This window comes from Euprymna scolopes, chromosome 26 (genome assembly GCF_053919585.1).
Source record: "Euprymna scolopes isolate OS-2025 chromosome 26, ASM5391958v1, whole genome shotgun sequence".
NCBI lineage: Eukaryota > Metazoa > Mollusca > Cephalopoda > Sepiida > Sepiolidae > Euprymna > Euprymna scolopes.
Window position 1 is genome coordinate 59,730,746 of NC_136507.1, and position 7,193 is coordinate 59,737,938.

Here is a 7,193-nt window from a genome sequence, read left to right on the forward strand (position 1 = left end):
ACTGGGTACTTTTCTACAAGGAGGGATCGCTTTTTTCGCCGATATTTTTGAAAGTCATCCCCTCTTTTCGATTGACTAGCCTTAATTTAAACCTTCGCCATTTCCGGTTTGATGATGGACGCAACAGCAAAGATGTCACTTTTTTTTTTTTTTAAGTTCTTTTCCTCCTTTGCAGTATGGGTTCGAGCCTGCCTGCCACCACTTTTATTTATTTTGGCTCAAAACACCTCCAAACACCCGGACACCTAGGCTAGTTTATCATAAAGCGCAGTTGGAAATACACCATCTACTATGACTATACAATCTCTACAGGTACGTACCAGGAAAACCTGACATACTGATATGAGACAAAAAGGAGGAAGAAGAAACGGCGGAGATTAACAATCCTGCCACTTTTCAAAAATCACTAAACAAACATGGCAGACAGCCTACGCATGACACTGAAAGTAATTAACGCTCCCTCTGACACGTGACTGGAATTTATTTATTTACATTTTTTCAACATACTTTTATTCTTAACCAAAAAGACATTTGGTACTAGTGTAGTTTTGCCAACGCGAGAAATACGAACTTTAAAAAAAAAAAAAAATATTTTTCATTAAATTGTTAAAGGTGAAAGAATGGTTCGTACACTCGTGGCAAAACTACACAAGTACCAAAACGTGTTATGTTTTTGTTCTAACTTATTTGTCATATTTAAGAAAGGACCGTTTCTTTTTATTAACGTAAGTAGATAAATAAAATAAATGTTTTGGTTTTTCTTTGCGCACTACGTAACAATTCGTTGTTCATTCACGTATGTAAAGTCAAACAAATACACATATGCCCCCTAACTTCCGGTCACGTGTCAGAGGGAGCGTTAATTACTTTAAGTGTCATGTGTAGGTCGTCCGCCATGTCTTTTAGCGATTTTTGAAAAGTGGCAGGATTGTTAACATCCGCCAAAGAAACATTAGTAGAAATTAGTGTCGCCAATGATGCTGGGCTAAAACAGAGTTGAGAGGGAAAGGATAAAGAAATACCAAGGTTTTATGCATGACATGAAAAGAAACTGGAATCTTAGGAAGATCTCTATCATTCCAGTAATTATAAGAGCAACTGGACTCATAGAAAAGAAATTCAAAAACTACCTAGCAAATATACCCAGTGAACCAAGTGCATCAGAGATTCAAACAATTACACTTAAACGGACGGTCAGAATCTTTAAAAGATCTTTCAGTTGGAATATATAAGATAGTGTGTGAATGTTTGGCATCCAGTAGGATGCACCATCCTCAGCTTGAACAAACTGATAAAAAAATCGAAAAAAAATATATATCGTTTTCTGCATACCTAAAAACCTAAAGGAAAAATAAAAGAAAAAAGAAAAATACCAAATTATTTAAAATGAAATGAGTTTGTATATGTACTCTCAAACAACTTACTCGGGCCATATTTTAGTTAAAGAATACCATTAAAATCATATTTTAGTTAAAGAATACCATTAAAATCATATTTTAGTTAAAGAATACCATTAAAATCGCCGGATTATGGCAAGTTTCATCATACATGCGAAACACTGAAATGAAAACTCATCTGGAAAAATATAGTCGCCATATTCATAAACAAATCCTGAAAGAAGCTAACGCTTTTGTTTTTCACTCCAAACAAAACACATTGTCACCGAGACGTAGGGGTTAGATTTATAGGGGGCATCCTAAGTGAGGAGGAAGTTTTGTTTTTTTACTTGGGATTCATCACTTATCAAGGCCCGAAGGCCACTCAAAGGATTAATGAATGTTAGGTGGTAGTGTAGGTGTGTCAGAACTTTTTGGGAATTTTTGACACCCTTAACACAAAACTGCGAATAAAGTATACAAAACTCGTAATTTCTCTTTTTAAAGTGGTTTGTTTAATTTCTTTATGGAATATACTTCCAAAATAAACTATTAAAGTTTTTGAAAAATAATAGAAATATTATTATTTTTTATTTTTTTTTAAAAAGTGTTTACAAAGTGCCTGCGCACGCTCATGCAGCCATTTGTTTTACATAATGAAATGAATTGAATTTTACAAGTTAAATTTTTTTCAATTTAAAAATCTATAAAAAATTTTCTATTGGTTCAATTTTTAAGATAATTTTCAGGTTTAATGTGGAATTTTATGCTTTTTCCGATAAACCAAATTATAATATTCTAGACAAACTTTTTTTAAAATTCACCTCCCCCATTTTGAAATGTCTATTAAAATGAAAATAATTAATTTTCTCACCTCAGATTTATATATCAAAAATTGAAGATAAAAGATCAATAAATAAAATAATCTAATTTAAAACAAAAAAAGAATAGTTTTGTAGAAATTTACCTGTAAAGTTAAAAGTTTAAAACTTAAAAAAAAAAATGTTGATTTTTTTTTTTTTTAAGTGGAACCTCACATTTTTCAAATATTATCAAGTAAATATTAAGCACTTACTATAATTTTTTTCTATTTCATTCAATGGTGTTTTTATTTTGGATATTTAAAAAAAATTAATTTGATAAAGAAATAAAATATTTTAAATCAAAAAGCTCATGTATTTCTTTAAGAGAATAAAAAAAAAAATTGTTGAAGGTTTTTTTATAAAAGTAAACTTACTTATGAGTGAATGTGATCATTTTTCAAGTACGATGACCCATATTAACTAACTTTTGTTGACAGCAAACACATGTCAGAAATAGAAAGAGGAGATTAATTATGGCACTTTTAGGCCACCGAAGTTCTCAAGTTCTCAGTTGTGACCATCTGATATCGTGGTATTTTTTAATCCTTGCTTAAAAAAAATATTTTATTTAAAAAGTACATGGAATATAAAATATCTATATATATATATATATATATATATATATATATATATATATATGGATAAATTGTTAACAATAAAGAATGGAAGTATCCATTGATTAGTATTTTTATAGGTAAGTGATTTTTTGGAATTTATATATATTTATTATATTCAAAGTAAGTTAAAATTCGTTGATTTTCTTGAAATCTTTTTTTAAAGAAAACCGATTTAAAAAAACAAATATTGCATATTTTGCTATTAAACCTGTTATTATTTTAAAATTTGGTCTTTGCTCCTTTATTGAAAAAAAATTAGGGTTTAAATGACATTTTTCAAGTAGTTATAGCTTCGAAAGATAGTAAGTCTAATTATTCAAGTTTTTATCACGCATTTTTAATGGCGATTTCTGACACTGTTAGTGGTGGTAGTGTAGTAATCGTTAATGGTGTAAATTGGGTGGAATTTGATTATTTATGAGAATAGCTCAACAGGAACTTGTTTACATTAGATTTGAAGACTATCATGTATTCAACATCGTGAAGTTGTGCACTTGTGCAGTGAGAGGTTTGTTCACATTACATTTAAATTTCTATATGTTGGTACAGTCAGGGAAACGGAGCGAGATAGGAACTTCAAAGGCTAGCAATTCGAGGAAATCAGCTATGAAAAATAGAAAGTCGGTACTAGTGCAGAGAGTGATCCGCCGGACGTAAATAATAACGTTGTTATTTAAAAAGCCATTCTTAACATGGGGAGGAGAGGGTGTTTTGTACCTATTCTATACTTCAACCTTACAATTGAATAAAAAAAACGTATCATAAAACTTTAATTAAACTTGGAAATACGATTTTAAAAAAATAGCGCGGACGGATCACTCTCTCTGCAGTGCACACCGCGCTAGCACCAGAAAGTCTTACGGCATCTCAAGATCTCTACAGTGGAAGAGATGAGATTCAACTAATTGTCGAGTTGTTCAGGTGTGTTTATGTAGAGTAGGGGCAGTAAGTTCATCGAATAGAAGTACTTATAAAACAAACACAGGTATGCAACATTACAACAGTACAACACAGCGTCAGCGACGATAATAATAATACTACAACAGCAATAGATATTTAAGGCAAATCAGAAGAATACCCGACTGAAAGTCAGCAGCAAACGGTGTTACCGTGTTCGGTCAGCTTTAGTTCTTGATATTAAACTGCATCCGTACTATAACTTCTAGCTAGTGTTTCCGTTTTCCAAATTTATTAAATTGTTAGGTGAAAATACAGAATAGTTAACACCCCCTTCATGTTAAAACTAGTTTTCAAAATAATTTCAACAGTCCGCAAACTGCAGAAGATTATTTAGAAAAGGATTCTTAACATAGGGAGAAGAGGGTTAACTATTCTGTACTTTCATCTAACAATTTACTAAATAATTTTTTTTAAAAATACTATAAAACTTGGCAAACCATAAGTGTAGGTGATCCAAAACAGAAAATCTCTAAATTACATCTGACCGAACGTGACTTTAAGTCAGGTATTCTTTGCTTTGTAGATATTTAATTTATTACAGCTTCATAAATTTTTGTCTTTATTATTAAATAAATTAAACGTTTTCTTTTTAAATTAAACCAACCAAATGAATGAGATAAAAATATTTCGATTTTTTTTTGTTGTTGTAAATAATAGAACAATTATAATTTAAAATAAAAAAATTGTACATGACAACGATAGAAGAGATTTTTATAACACAGTTATATAAATACCTCTTTTCTTTTATTTCAATTAATATAGGTGTAAAATTAACTTGTAGCGTGCAAAATCACATGGAGGAAGTTGGCAAACAAACACCTGCTGTCAACAAACGTTCAGATATGTCGTAAACTGATTCCTAATCCAGAAAAAAATAATATATTAAAGACTAAAGAAATAAAAGGAAATGTATTTCGAAATATTGGCCTTTATACTTATACTAATAAAACTATATCCACTTATTTAAACATTTTACAGATTTACATTTGGCAGCCGATACTTTACGACAGGTCGTAAACTGTGTCAATTCAAACCGCCGGAAACAAACTCTCGCCGTCAAACGATCGATCTGCTATGTCGTAAACAGTTTTAAATTAAAAAAAAATAAATAAATAAATAAGGAGATGTCTACGTTGTTGTCGTATACGGTTAACTAAACAAACTTGCTTGCTTTTAGCCTCGTGTTACCATTTGAGGTAACACACACGAGACTAGCGAACGTGAAAAGATTAAGTTTTCTTTCTTCGTTCGTTCAGAAGTTTTGGGAGAGAGGGTTAGTGGAAGGGTACTGGAGTGGAGGGATTATTTCTAGTTGCTGAAAAAAAAAAAAAAAAGTTTGGTGTGCTCCTTACTGAAGTTTTTTGTTGTTGTTAAAGGTCGCGATCAGAGCAGAAATACAAGAAAAAAAAATAGTGCTTGAAGACATCAAAAAATGAAAATATTTTTTTAAAATTATATTTTACGTATTCGTTAATGAAATAAAGTTTTCATATAAAAAAATCGCTAAATTTGATCAAGTAGTTTTTTTTTTAAATATTTTTTACGACCTGCCTAACGTAGCATGAACACCCCCCCACAACCATCCATGTTAAGAACAGCTTTCGGAATACCCTCCCCCCTTAACCTCCCCATGCTAAGAACGGCTTTCGGGGTTGGAGGATATTCCTAAAGCTGTTCTTAACATGGGTAGGTTTGGGTGGCACGTCATAAAAATTTACTGCTTTTTTTTTTTTTTTTTTTTTTTTTTTTTACAGAGGAAAATCAAACTTTAACTCGATTTTGTCGTGGCCATCTTACTTTTCGTGGACGAGGAGAAGGGCGCCAGGGGAGATAACTCCAACCACTGCTTAAAGTTTATCAAAATTTGACAAGATTATTTTGAAACATGGGCAGAAAAAATACCTAGATAAATATTTTAGTTTTTTTTTTTTTTTGCACTTATTTTACAGAGTTTCTATGCCCTTTTTTTTTTTTTTTTTAAATCTCTATTATTTTTTTCATTTTGTCCTTTGTTAATCGCGTTTTCATTTAAAGCCCCCCCCCCCTCACATGGTCCCGGGAAATAGGCAAATGGCGACGATACGATCGATCTCATTAAAATTTTATTTTCCTCGGTAAAAAAAAAAAAAAAAACTACTTGATTAAATTAAGTCATTTTTTTTTTTAATGAAAACTTTATTCCATAACTAGTACGTACAATATAACTTTCGTTAGGGACTTGCATAAGTCCCCCGAAACAAATGAATAAAAAGAAATACACTACCAACTAATGTGAAATAAACTTTTGTTTATCTTCGTTAATAGAAAAGAAATTACTTTTTTAGTGTGCACAAAGGTGGTAGCCTGTATGAAAGAAGGAATTTCCATTACTACCGATTACTACATCGTCCGATTGACTACTGTACACTCTTGTGGTCTCTGGGCCTTGATAAGTGGTTATGCCTATGTAAAAAAAAAAAAAAAAAAAAAAAAAGCGTGAGAGAAATAGTCCGACAATATTTTGTGGCAAAGTGAGAGAAAAAGGGAGTCAAGCATTAAGCAATGTTCCTTGACGTGCGAGAAAAGCTGTCATTTCAGCTACTGAATTCGCTCTGCGAGCATGCAACTTGCCTTTCTGTTGGTGTCTGATGTCCCTCTCTGATGAGAAAAGTTCTTCTTGCCTTTTATATTTCTTTAGAGGCTCCCAGAGGCTTGCAAAAAAAAAGTTTTTTAAATCAAGCCCCGATTGATAAAAAATTCATAGTTTTCACAAAAAAAAAAAAACAAAAAAAAAACGTGCTTTCAACTATGTTGGCCATTTCTCAAGCGTCCTACTTTTTAACCCAAAGGTTTGGTGTGGGTGAATGCTGTAATTCTCACGCAAATGAATTTATAAATTTTAATGTGTGAAATAGAAAAATAAAATAAGAAACAGCACACTTTTTTCAATATTTTCATTTTTTAATGTTTCGATTAAACTGTACAAGTGTTATGTAATGGATGGCTGGAACCATCCGATACATAACTGAAAAGAAAAAACTTCTTTAATAAAAAGATTTAAAAGAGTGGGCATCGAATAATCGATTGTTCACCAGTCGGAATGAAAAAGCTTACGTCATAAACAGAGAAATTGGACGACGATTTTTTTGTTTACAAAACAAGGAAACGTGACATCCTCGGAACTCTGGAATGTATAGAATTTAGCATGAGTGATAAATTCACGTGTCGGTCAGCTGAAAAGAACTCGGATGATGGTTGAGGTCAGAGGCAGCGAAAAGTTGTCAAAAAACGTGACCAAGAAACACGCGCGCCAGGATCGAGCAAATGATGGACAGATCACGTGGATTGGGAAAAAAACCAAGTGAAAGACGCTAATATAAGCGGTGATTTTTGGAATC

General features: G+C 31.8%; 1 protein-coding gene across 1 annotated transcript in view; it reads right to left on the minus strand.

The window, feature by feature from the left end:
- Positions 1-4,643, minus strand: part of LOC145248095 (uncharacterized) — an 81,540-nt gene extending 76,897 nt beyond the window's left edge. Inside the window, exon 1 of the mRNA XM_080109884.1 lies at positions 4,551-4,643. The gene's annotated coding sequence lies outside the window, so the exon portion shown is untranslated. The remainder of the gene's footprint in view (positions 1-4,550) is intronic.
- Between the last annotated feature and the right edge of the window lie 2,550 nt (positions 4,644-7,193).